Genomic DNA, 13,641 nt, shown 5'->3' on the forward strand with positions numbered 1-13,641 from the left:
CACTCCCCACAGCCCTCCCACTTACTCTGTGTACTCCAGCCACACTAATTTTCCTCGAGTTTCTCAAAAACTCCATGTTCTCTCTGGCCTTAGGGTCTTTATCTGCCTGGCCTGCTTTCCTCCCTCATTCCCTTTCTCCACGCTCTTTGTCTACTAACCTTCCTTTCATGCTTCCAACCTTCTTTGACATTCCAGACAAGTCTAGGGTTTTCTGTGGTACATTCATTCATTCAGTATGTACTGAGCACCTTCTGTCCATGTGTCAGCACCGTGCTGAATGCTGGGACATTATGGAGAGCAAAAGGAACAAACAGGCCGGAGCCAACAATTGATTAGGAGAGACTGATAAGAAACAAGTAAATACACAAGACAATGACAAATTATTGTTAGTGTTGTAAAGGAAGTAAACAGAGTACCAAGATACCAAGAAGGTCCTTATTTTAGTTAAGGCAAGTGGTCAGAGAAGGTTCTCTGAGGCTGTGAAAATTAAACTGAGACCTGAAATAAGAGGCAGAACCAGCCAATGTGAAGAGTTTAAGGGAAAATTGTTCAAGGGAGGGGGAATAGTAACCACAAATGCTCATGGAGGGAACGAGCTTGATGGGCTCTAGGAACTGATAGATGGCCAGAAGACGATGAAATGACGATGGGGAAGAAAAGAGCAACGGGGGACATAGTTGAATATGAGACTCTTAAAAGCAGTGGTACAAAGTTTGGGTTTTATTCTTGGTACAATGGGAAGCTATTCAAAGTTTTTAAGCAAGGATGCAGCATGATCTGACCAGTTTTAATTAGATTGCCCTGGTTGCTGAGTGAAGAATAGATTGAGAAAAGAATTAGGAAGACCAGTTAGGACCCTCTCGCTGTGGTTCAGGCAAAGGAGGATGTTGGCTAGAACTTGAATGGGACTGGGGAGATGGAGAGAAGTGGATGGATTCAAGGGATACTTTGAAACTAGAACCTATGGGACTTCCTGATGGATTAGAGGTAAGGTATTAGGGGAGAAGAGGTCTCAAGGATGGTGCCCAATTTCTGGCCTGAACGAGTGGATAGAGAACCCGACTGACTTGGCTTGGACTGCCCCAGTCCCCTTTGCTGCTCCCCCGCTTCCTTGGAACCCCTGAGGCAATCTTCAGAAGCCCAGAGCTTGAGAGGCAAACATTGTTCAAAAACCACTGGGCTGGAGAATCAGTATGATCCCTTCCGGTTTTGAAATTTTAAAATTCTACGCCTGCCGATGCAGGGGACACGGGTTCGTGCCCCGGTCCGGGAAGATCCCACATGCCGCAGAGCGGCTGGGCCCGTGAGCCATGGCCGCTGAGCCTGCGCGTCCGGAGCCTGTGCTCCGCAACGGGAGAGGCCACAACAGTGAGAGGCCCGCGTACCAAAAAAAAAAAAAAAAAAAAAGTGACAACATAAAATTCTAAACTGAAAACTCTTTGTGAATAGGGACACTATTTCTATTTCTTTTGATTTCTCCTGTAGTTACCTCCGTATAGCTCTGTACCTGGGGAGCATTCAGCAAGTGCTACCTGACTGTCCATTTGGGCACAGACCTTCCATAATTGAATTTTAGATTAAATTCCCTTTTAAAAATAGGATTCTAATGCAGAATAAACTTTCAGTTGAAATCAATTCACCTTGATAAAGTAGAGCCACGGCAAGGATAATCTAAAATTGCAAAATCCGAAGTAATTTCTATTTGAGTGGGGGCAGAGAAAAAAATGTTTTTCCTAAACAACTTGTCTACATTTAGGTAAATGTTATTTTAGGGCAAATACCAACAGGTAGTGGATCAAGCCCATTCAGAATAGGGCCAAGAAACCACTGAAAATAATTCATAACAGTGAATATAATCCATTTTTTCGTAGTATATTCTCTCTTGAAAGCAAATATTGACCCTCTAAAACTTATTTTGAAACAACGACTTTAGGTAATTCTTAGAACCATTTTAAAGATGAACAAGATGGAGATGGAGCTGTGTGGCCAAGTGCAGGACAAAAGTAAAAGACAAGGTGGGGGCTTCCCTGGTGGCACAGTGGTTGAGAATCCGCCTGCCAATGCAGGGGACACGGGTTTGAACCCTGGGCCAGGAAGACCCCACATGCCTTGGAGCAACTAAGCCCGTGTGCCACAACTACTGAGCCTGTGTGACGCAACTACTGAAGCCCACGCGCCTAGAGCCTTTGCTCCGTAACAAGAGAAGCCACCGCAATGAGAAGCCCGTGCACTGCAATGAAGAGTAGCCCCCGCTCGCCGCAACTAAAGAAAGCCTGCATGCAGCAACGAAGACCCAAAGCAGACATAAATAAATTAAAAAAAAAAAAAAAAAAAAAGACAAGGTGGACTCAAACCTACCATCCCCTCTCTTCTCTTTCCCGCTGCTTCTTCTCTGCCTGATACTCCACTCTTCAGACATGATCTTTCCCAGCCATTTCTCCAGGTGAAAAACTCAGAACTTCAATATCTATAAGCGCATTGATCAAATCCTCAGATAAGCACACCATTCCAAGCCTTTTATAAAAGAGGGAAGTAAAGTAGCAGAATGTCTCTTATATGCCAAGCACTTTTGAACAAACGTGTCATTTGATGCTGCTTATTACCCTATGATGAATGCCCTGTTTCAAGGATGAGGTGGGAGGGTTGGTGGTCCAGCATCTCACCCCCTTCCTGTTTGGGATGAGTACCCTGCTGCGGACAGCGTCAGTGAGAAGGAGGGCTGAACGTTACACCGTGGACACCGTGGCAGCAAGACCTTTCTTCGTTTCCCTCCTCACCGCCCCTCCCCCCTCCCCCATGGTGGTCAGGGCCCAGGATGTGGTCTAGGATTAGTCAACAGGGTGCTGCTGCCTGGGCTTTGGGTTTGCAGCCTGAGGCACACAGATGGAAGGAAGGTTAAACGTCCCTTTGCAATGGCAGCAGCAGGAGCCATGTGTCTGGTGGTGGTACTTTGTGGCAGTGCCCAGCAGTTGGACCTCCTGGCCAGAGGGTCTTACTAAAGAAGGTTGTTGTTCTTCCTCCACTAGCCCTTGGTTTCTGCCGAATTTCCAAGACTGATTCTTCAGCTCCTGACAATTCTGGGAGCCAGAGATATTTCTTCAGTAAATTCCAGTTGGGGCTGATACAGCCAGCGTTGGGGCAGTTCTTGCAACCAGAAACCTGACTGATCTGTGAGGAAACAGACCCTGAGGTCAAGGAGCTTGTTCAGGGACCCTGGCTAGCAAGTGTCAGTGTTCTGGCCGAGAAGCCCGTGCTGCTTTCTTTGATTCCATGCTTCCTGAAGAATTCTAAAGAAGGGCATAAAGGAAAGGAGCAAGGATGGCACACGGATTAGAGTGAGGCTTGAAGACCAGCAGGCATGTGAACACTTATCCCCAAATCCACATTCAGTAACACATCGTAAATAAGTGGGGTCTATTCTATTCTGTGTAGAGGGACTGTGCTATGTTCATATATTATTTCAGTTAATCCTCACAACATTATGATATGGTGAACATTATTTTCTCCATTGTTCATATGGAAAGACAGGCTCAACGAGGTTCGTCCAAGTTTATATATAGAAAGCGATAGTGCTGGCTTTGAACTTGAGTCTCCGAGGCGGCTGGAGCTCATTCATTAAGCCACAGCTGCTTCACTATGAAATTTAATCAATCAATAAATGTTTCATCGCTGCCAATTTTCTACTAACCCCATCACAGCCCTAGCACAACCTCATCAGTGTGTTCTTGTTGGTACGCTTCCTTGAGTGTGGTCTTACATCTGTATCCCAGGGGGTGTCATCTGTCGCCTTAGACAGGACCATGCCCCTACTAAGGATCTTCCTTCCTGAATTTCCACCTCCTATCCAGGCCCTCATCTTCTATTCATTCCTGCCTGCCTCTACCTCCCCTACTCCTTCAAGGGAAACCATGCCTTTGCTTATTGGACTGTAGAATGGAGCTGAAGATCCTCATTGGCAGAATAAATACCAGATGTCTAGGGGTCTTTGGGACAGATTCCTTGCCCAGACCTGGCTCATGATGGCCAAAGAACACTTGGTCATTTGTGTTTTGGATTAAGAAAACAAGTTCTGTATGTTTCCTACCATCACAAAGAGCAGTGAATTGAATTGGTGCCATTGTAAGCTTGATTGTTGTTGCACAGATAAAAGCCTCATTAAGTCCCTCGTGAGGGGAGAGAAGAGGGGGTTTCTTGCTTGTTGTGGTTACAACAACGAAACAGTAAATGGAGGAAATAATTAAATAACTGCACTTTCCCCCCCCCGAACCTCATCAAGAGGTTGGGTGAGTTTTTAATTAGTGCTGCGTTTTCAATAAATCCGTATCTGTACGTGGTACTGATTCTTTCCTGGATAAGGAAAGATAATAATGAGAATCCTATTTTTCAGCCTCACACTAAAGGGATGCCTAGTGTATTTAATCATGCTGTAGAAATCCTGGCAGCTTTCTCTGAGCCCAGCCTCTGCTCTAATTACATTTCAGGATTTTAGTAAATTGAAAGGGAAAATGTAGGAACAAAATAATTAAAACTGAAGAGGAAGTGCATATTAAAAAGGAGAAGCTGTTTAAAATTCTTCCACACAGTGCTTCCAAGGACATCTACAGTCGTTTAATCAGATCCACACCAAATCAAAGTCCTTTGTACAGAGGCTGGTGGGATCACATCTCAGGTGGGCGGTATGGTCCCCACGGTAGAATGGGAGCCTCATCACACCAGGCTACAGATGGAGATAGGACTCTTATGTCCTTCTAGCTCTCTGGAGATTCAGGGCCAGCCTGGGCAAGCTGCTGGTGCAGACTCACCAGCTCCGAGGAGTCACCTCCCAGGTCCCAGGCAGAGTCTGACTAAACTGTAATGATTAGCCCCAATTGTAAGGTAGCTAAAGTATGTTGTCCGTGCCTCCAGTTTCCTCCTTCTGTACCCCTTCCCACCTCCATGCTCCTCCCTCCAAGCAGTACCCCTTTTCTTTCTTCCCTGCCATCCTGTGAAATCTGAAGTCAAAAGAACAGGAACTGAACAGTTTCAGTGACACCAGGAATCAGTTACTTGTAACTGGTTACTGGGTTGCCTGTGGGGCACTCTGATTCTTCCCAAGGACCAAAAACCTCGCTGGCTTCAGCTAACAGAATGAAATGTTTGTTGGTGATGATGAGTGAAATCTAATTGGAAAGTTTCAGGCACCAGCCTAATAGGTGACGAAAGTGCTTCTTGTTTTAAGTGGGGCAGGCACAGTAACCACATAACTGTTGAATTTAGGATCTCCATTTCTTGATCATTTTGGCTGAAATATGGGTTGAGCAAGCTTAAGGAGTTTAGAGTGTTTTGTCTGTCATTCCTAGGACATTTTAAGCTGTGGGATTGTAGGGTGTGCTTGCGTATTTGAAAGTGGAAGGCAGCCTGGCACTCTCACAGCCTCCCCTGTGGCTTTGCTCATGGGCTCCCAGCTTTCCCTGCTGAACAGACTCACCAGCCACCCGGAGCCAGGATGCATGTGGCAGGAGACAGTCCCACAGAAGCAGAGCTTCCGGTAGCTACCCCCAAGGCAGGGCCCACACTTTGTCACCCCACGACCCATAGATTCATCTGGTTGCTCTTGGATACAATGCCTTCTCGTGCATTTGTGTGCGTGTCTACGTAATGATAAAATCTCAGTATGGAAAAGAGACAACGCCTGTTCCAGATTATTTGGCTTGATTCAGTAAGAATAATATTTTAAAGTTGAAGCTAAAGGAAAGAATTGTAACAATAACAAATATCCCATCACTGACATTATTACTCTAACGTAATAACGTGGAGATGACTTTTTTCTCCCAGGGCCAAGATGCTCTGAGACTTTCTTTTTTTTTGGCCGTGCTGCACAGCATGCGGGATCTTAGTTCCCCGACCAGGGATTGAACCCATGCCCCTTGCAGTGGAAACGTGGAGTCTTAACCACTGGACCACCAGGGAAATCCCTGAGACTTTTTTCTTTTACTCAACTCAGGAATCAACGATAGCCCTTGGGGAGCTAGGATGTGAGACCAGCTGGGGACCCAGGTGTCCAAGACAATAAATTGTCACTGAATCAGCTTCCTTTCAGTTAAGCCACCTATATGCCTGCCTTCCCTCAAAAGAACGGTTCTTCTCCTTTCTGTTTCCAAATGCTCAGTTTATGTTACTTAAAAGAGTCTCTAACATCATCATAAAGTCTGAAAAATATAATACTGACGGTTAGAAAAAAATGAGGTAAAGTCGTTAGTAATCCACACCCTGCTTGCAAGTATAAGTTGCTGTTGTTGAATGCCTTTATTGTTACGGCCACCCCACTCCCACTCTTGGTGTGCCTCTATTTAGTCCTCGCACCTCCGCGAAGCCTGCCGCGCCCTGCACGCGACCCCCTCCGAGTTCCCGCCTCTTTCTTCTCAGGCCCCTCCTTCCCCTCAAATCCTCGGGCACCGGTGAGAACCAGGACGCATGCGCACTAGGGAAGGTAGGCGGAGTCTTGAAGCAGAAGGAGGAGGGGCATGAGAACCCAGAGAGGGGAGGGGAGGGGAGTAGAGGGGGCGGAGGCCGCGCGGGGTGGGGCTCGGCGGGTACGCGCTCGCTGCGTCGACGTGCTGACGCCATGACGCCCCGGCTGGTGTGTTTCGGTGTGTGTGTATGTGTGTGAGTGTGCGCTCCGAGTGTGTGTGTGTTTGTGTATCGGCGGTTCCGCAGGTCCCGGATGTTGCGGACAGTATGAGGCGAGTGCAGGGGGACGGGGACCAGCAGCTGTCGCCGCCGCTCTCAGGTGAGTGGGGGGAGGAGAGTCGAGGAAGAGGGTTGTCCTGTCGGAGTGTGGGGGGGCCGTCTCCCTTAAGGGGTGACTGACCCCCCCCACTCCCGCCCCCCGCCGCCGTACTAACTCTTCTCTGCCCCATTTCCCACATGCCGGGTTACGTGGCCCGCGAATGCCAGAGACTAATCAACCGTACACGCGCCCCCGCCTTCGGCCCCCCCATAATTTTCCCAGCCCCATCCCCCTTGCCAAATAGTGAGCTGTCGCCTGCGGCGAGATGGGTGACTGCGCGTGCGCGAGTGTGAACGAGCCGGGGGTGCTTGTTCCCTGCCCTCGGGGCGCATGCGCATCGCTGTGTTGCAGGGACCTGCGGGATAAAGAGACCGTTGACCACGCGCCTGCCTTCTTCCCGGGCAGTGGGCTAGACTTGGTGCCAGGTAGTGAGCCTGTTGCTTTTATCCAAAAGGAAGAATTTAAATTATTTAAGGGAGTTTATGACAAAGCACCGTTCGCATCTTGTGTTGTCCTAGAGACTCCCAGGCTACAAACGCCTCCCAGAGCCAACATGCCCCATGCTGACCCTTCTTTTGAAACTGTCACTGCAACTTCTAGTTCTAGCATTATTTTTCTTTCCTCGGATACTCCCATCGTCATGTTGTATCTTTAATGCAAACTTCCCCTAAATTTAGGAGTAGGTGCCCCAACCCATTCAATTATTCTGGCAGGGGATTTTGGTAGCCTTTCTAAGGAGGACTAGGGTCATAAAAAAGAAAGTAAGGGGAGTTTTCGTTTAGTAAAATTATTTATTATTCTCACAGAACTAGATAAAGAGCGAAGGGTATAGGGCTTAGAGTAGTAATTGTAAATCAAGACGTCAGGGTTCTCTCATCTCCAGCCCTCCTACTTTGTGTGACCTATTTGCCTCTTTTTTGGTAAAAGATCTTCCTTAGCGCTTTCGTTTTAGCTGTACATTATTGATGCTCTGAACAGCACATGAAAACAAAAGCAATCTGAAGCTACTGGTGGACAATAAATTACCCAGTGGACGTTTTAATTTTAAGTAACAAGAGTGGTGTTTCTTTCACATTCGCAAATAACAAAGAGTAATTTTTAAAAATTAACTTTAAGGTACAATAATATTTCAGTGATCTAGAACCAGGGTTTTCCTTTGGCAGATTATACGTGGTCCCTTAATTTGCTCCTTCCTGTGTTGCCACTGCTTTGGGTACTTGCTGCTTCCCTCTGCCATCAGAACAGAGTGAGGAGTTAATAAACTGTTACAAGCAAAAGGTTTGCTGAATAGCATTGAAATGAATAACTAAATTGTTGGGGGGGGGTGTGTGTGCACACTTTCTGTGTTTTTCAGTTGTCTTTGCCAACCTTGTCTCCTATCTGGATAACTTAGGAATGGGACATATTATTAGTGAGCCTTATTTTCTCTTCTCTTTCCTTTGTGTTCTTTCTTTGGTATTTGCCTCTCAAGGCTTTTTTTTTTGCTGCCACTCTTAACTCTAGGACCTTATGTTCTTGGGCCTTAAAGTATATATATATATATATATTTTTTTTTTTTTTTCACTTCCCCACTTAACTCCGGCCTTCTCATGGTTCAGCTGTCTTTTGTGCTGTTTTCTGTTGCCATGGTTACAGCTGCTGTTTTCTGTTGCCATGGTTACAGCTGGAGCCAAGAGAGGACACAGGAAGCATAGGAATTTGGGGGGCATATATCTTCTTGTGTCCTGTGAAAGAGCTGGAGACATCTTTTTTTTCCTTGTGTGAAGACTGAGGAGTGTAAGTTATTGTGACGGCTTCACACTTAGGCTGGGGGTGGTTGGTGTCCATTTGGTACTTTGGGACTTCTCCTTTTAGAGCTCTTCATAGTGGTTAGTTTGGTGCTTGGAGATGTTTAGTGTTGCCTATGTCCAGACTTCCATCAGGTAGTCTGGTAAAATCTTGAAGTAAAGCTAGGGAGGTAATAAATGTCCATTTCTCTTCTCAGTAGGCTTCTGTCCTGTAGGATGCTTTGTTTTTATCTGGTTGAATTTACTAAAGTCTCATGTAAACTTTTCATGGTATGAAGACATGAAATGCTTTTAGGTTAAGATAAGTATTAATTAAATAATTCGAACTGGTGCAGAGCCCTGTTTAAAAAATCACTCTTTAAAGTGGGTAACACATGTACATACATATGAAATAAAACTCAGACGCTACACAGAGAGGGAAGAATCTTTCTTCTCCTGTCCTCCTTTCATCGTTCTAGTTACCTCCCTCAAAGGAAACTGTTGTTACCTGTATTTTGTTTACCTTTCGAGAGATAATGCTTTGATAAGCATATGCAAGTATGTATTCGTTAGTATTTTGTTTTTATTCGTTGTTTATACAAATGATAAGATACTATACCCACTATTCTGCACTTTGCTTTTTTTACTTAGTATATCTTGGCTGTCATTTCATATAGTACGTAGAGTACCTCTCCCTTTTTGAAAGATGGCAGATATTCCACTGTACGGATGTACCGTCGTTCAGCCAGCTCTTACTGGGTACTTAGGTTGTCTTCAGTGCTACGATTAACTCCTTTTATGTACTTTTTATGTACATGGGTGTCTGTTGGATAAATTCCTAGTGGAAGGATATATGCATTTTTAATGTTGTTAGATATCACTAAATTGCTTTCCATGGAGGTTGTATTTATATTCCTGCCAGCAGTGTATGAGTCTGCCTCTTTTCTCACCAACACTGCATTATCACATTTTAAAAATCTTTGTGCAGGGGACTTCGCTGGTGGCCCAGTGGTTGAGAATCCACGCTTCCACTGCAGGGGGTATGGGTTTGACCCCTGGTCAGGGAACTAAGATCCTGCATGCCGCGAGGCACTGCCAAAAAAAGGGAAAAAAAAAGTCTGTGCACTCTTTTGTCTGTTTTTAAAGTTCATTATGTAGCTTGTTAAGATTCATTACACCCAGGAGTTGTGGGTAAATACTGTCACTGTTTTGCAGATGGGGGTGGTGGTGATAGACATTTTTGGACTGAAGAATAATGTCATGAGAATAAAGTTGTATGCCTGGATAACACGGGAAATCCATTAACAATGCTAGGAAGACATGTAGAGCCTATATTCTAATTTCTCCCTTTAACTCTTGCTGCTAATTTCTCTATGTGAAATTCTGTAAGCCCATAAGTGATGTTTGACGATCTCTTTTTTTTTTTTTTTCGGTCCGCGGGCCTCTCACTGTTGTGGCCTCTCCCGTTGCGGAGCACAGGCTCCGGACACGCAGGCTCAGCGGCCATGGCTCACGGGCCCAGCTCCGCGGCATGTGGGATCCTCCCGGACCGGGGCACGAACCCGTGTCCCCTGCCTCGGCAGGCGGACTCTCAACCACTGCGCCACCAGGGAAGCCCTGATGATCTCTTTTTGATAGCAGTGACTCAAAATTGTTTATACGAGTGAACTGCCATTCTGTTGAGGAGTTGAAAAGCTAACCCAGTTAGTTAAGGTGCTTTTCTGAGTGCCTGCACAGAATACTGCTACTGGTACTTCTATTTTTTTTAATTTTTATTTTATTTACTTTTTTTCTTTTAATGGGGTATAGTTGTTTTACAATGTTGTGTTAGTTTCTACTGTACAGCGAAGTGGAGTTCCCTGTGCTATACAGCAGGTTCTCATTAGTCATCTATTTTATACATATTAGCGTATATATGTCAACCCCGATCTCCCAGTTCATCCCACCCCCCACCCCACTTGGTGTCCAGACGTTTATTCTCTATATCTGTGTCTCTGTTTCTGCCTTGAAAACCGGTTCGCTACCGGTTCGTACTTTTAAAAAGTCTGCTAGGGGCTTCCCTGGTGGCGCAGTGATTGAGAGTCTGCTTGCCGATGCGGGGGACGTGGGTTCGTGCCCTGGTCCGGGAGGATCCCGCATGCCTCGGAGTGGCTGGGCCCGTGAGCCATGGCCGCTGTGCCTGCGCGTCCAGAGCCTGTGCTCCGCAACGGGAGAGGCCACAACAGTAAGAGGCCCGCGTACCGCAAAAAAAAAAAAAAAGAGTCTGCTAATTGCAGAATTTGTGCTTCGCTATGAGCTGTGAGAAAATAGAAAGGAATTAAAAGATGTCTGTGCTGGAAGGAGCTTACAGTTTTATTGGAAAACCAAATCTGAATATATCAAATTATAAGAGAACAATTAGAAAACAGAACAGGAACAGAAATATACTGTGTTACATGCTGAGACGACTTTGTAAAGAAGCGATTAAGATTTAGAGGCGAGGTCATTTGGAAGGCCTTCCGGGAGGAAGTACATTTTGAGCCCCCCCCCACCAACAACTGCTTAGGTGAAAAATTTTAAACATACAGAAAAATTGAAAGAACAGTACTGTTATCACCTTTATATCAATTATCCCCTAGATTCAACAATTTTTCATGTTTTCTGTATTTGCTTTATCTATGTATGTGCATGTGTCTTTACATATAATATATAAATCTTTATCTTGTAGATATCATGACACCTTAATACCTTAATGCTTTACTTTAGATGCATCTTTTTAAAATAAAGACATTGTTTTAGTTAATTGTTCTTACATTGTCACAGCTGAGGCAATTAACAATACTTTCCTAATACTATCTAATATCCAGTTCATGTTCAGATTTTCCCAATTGTCTCCAATACAATACTTGTTAGCTATTGGTTTTTTTTTCTCCAAACATGTCTCTTTAGTCTCTTTTTTTAAGTCTTTATTGAATTTGTCACAATATTGCTTCTGTTTTTTTTATATAAATTTATTTATTAATTTGTTTTTATTTTTGGCTGTGTTGGGTCTTTGTTGCTGCTCGTGGGCTTTCTCTAGTTGAGACAAGCTGGGGGCGCTCTTTGTTGTGGTGTGCGGGCTTCTCACTGTTGGGGCTTCCCTTGTTGCAGAGCACGGGCTCTAGAGTGCAGGCTCAGTAGTTGTGGCGCATGGGCTTAGTTGCTCCACAGCATGTGGGATCTTCCTGGACCAGGGCTCGAACCTGTGTCCCCTGCATTGGCAGGCAGATTCTTAACCACTGCGCCACCAGGGAAGCCCCCTTCTGTTTTTTTTTATGTTTTGGTTTTTTGGTCACGAGACATGTGGGATCTTAGCTCCCCGACCAGGGATCGAACCTGCACCCCCTGCATTGTAAGGTGAAGTCTTAACCACTGGACCGCCCGGGAAGTCCCCTCTTTAGTCTCTTTCTCAATCTAGAACCCTATATTTAGGAGCCATGCAGTATTGCCTTTTCGAAGAGACCAGGCCATCTGTCTTGTATAACATATCACTTCTGGAATTTTCTGAGTGTTTCCTCACAGTTTCATTTAATTTGTTCCTTTATCTCTGTATTTCCTACAAACTGGCAGTGAAGTCTTAGTTAGATTCAGGTTAAACATTTTTGGTAATAATACTTCATAGGTGATGCTATGTACCTCGTATCACATCACAGTAAGAGAAACATCGTGTCCTAATGTCTGACTGTTAATGGTGATGAATTTGTTTGTTCACGACCATAAATACCAGCTCTCTCCACTGTAAAGACTTTTTTCCCCTTTGTAATTAGCAAGTAATCTGTAGAGTGGTGACACTTTGGCATGATACCATTTTACTTCTCCAGCAACCTTTCACCTGATGATGATGATCCTTGCCTGAATCAGTTATTTCTTTGGTTATTACAAAATGGTAATTTTCTAATTCTGCCATTCCTTTGCCTTCCATCTTCTGAGAAGATGAGAATTCCCTCATTGGTTAGGAATAAATTATAATTTCTTCCCAGAAGTTCAGGTAAATTATTAATTTTCCCTTTAGCAATTTTCTGAGTAAGGAGTTGGTATACCTTTAATGATAGCAAATGAATTGTTTCTTTTTCTTGCTCTCTTGGTTTTAGTATCATTATAAACTCGTGGATTTTAATTTAGTCTATGTTTTACCAATAATTATAGCCTTTTTTTTGATACTCAAAATGTCCCATTTTTGACCTATGGGAACCCTTAAGCTTGGTGTATGAGTGCTTCTAGTAAAAGAAGTCCCTGGATCACTTTGTATTTTTCTTGTCTCAAATGTCCCCTCACCTCACCTCTGTACATTTATATATACATTAATTACATTTTCTTCCCTTTTAATAAATTATGTTGTTCATCTCCCTAGGGAGTTTCTGGCACCAAATTCTAAAAACTAAAGGTGCCTTTCTTTTAACACAATGCACCTAGTGTTTGACTCACTTCTGTGCCACTGGCATTGCTGGATTCTGAATCTGAGACCTCACAGATTTCTTATCTTGAATAGTCTTTGTGAAAGACAGGTAGTATCTCTGAAGAGAGCATTGCTTCCCACCCCGACATTGTTAATATAAGGTTAGCTATAGAGGAGACTGGGGAGTTTCTTCTCTCATGAGCAACCTTGCTTTTTTTCTGAGATTGAAAGGTACACAGGATGAAATTTGGAAACTGATAATTTGTATATAGTATCTTGGGGATATGGGTTTTGATTGTTATAAATCTTTGTGTGTATATGTATATATGTACAAGTATGTGTTTGTCTTTCCTCCCTTTTCCTCAATTACACACATTTCTCCAACACAGTTGGACTGTTATGTAAGATTATGCTGTAATAGCATGTTGTTTTCATTATCACTAGATTTCATCATAAAAAAGAGACAAATTTTTCTTAATTAGGGAAAATTTTCAGATAGGCCATGAACTCTGATATCTAGCTGTCTTAACACAGGGTGTGGAACAGTGCTGGGTCCTGTGGATTTTTATCGTGTACTATGGACTCAGAAATGTTGATGCATCCACAGTGTTTTCTGAAAATCCATCACACTAATGAAGGATAATATAAATGAAAGATACAGTGGAACTACATTCTAAAACTGTTTTAGGGGC

General features: G+C 44.1%; 1 protein-coding gene across 4 annotated transcripts in view; it reads left to right on the top strand.

The window, feature by feature from the left end:
* Positions 1 to 6,603: 6,603 nt before the first annotated feature.
* The window catches only part of SPOP (speckle type BTB/POZ protein), a 66,024-nt gene continuing 58,986 nt past the window's right edge, over positions 6,604 to 13,641 (top strand). For all 4 annotated transcript variants that reach the window (XM_060081853.1, XM_060081854.1, XM_060081855.1 and 1 more), the window contains exon 1: positions 6,604 to 6,769. The gene's annotated coding sequence lies outside the window, so the exon portion shown is untranslated. The remainder of the gene's footprint in view (positions 6,770 to 13,641) is intronic.

The sequence above is a fragment of the Mesoplodon densirostris genome, chromosome 18 (assembly GCF_025265405.1).
Source record: "Mesoplodon densirostris isolate mMesDen1 chromosome 18, mMesDen1 primary haplotype, whole genome shotgun sequence".
NCBI classification, from domain to species: domain Eukaryota; kingdom Metazoa; phylum Chordata; class Mammalia; order Artiodactyla; family Ziphiidae; genus Mesoplodon; species Mesoplodon densirostris.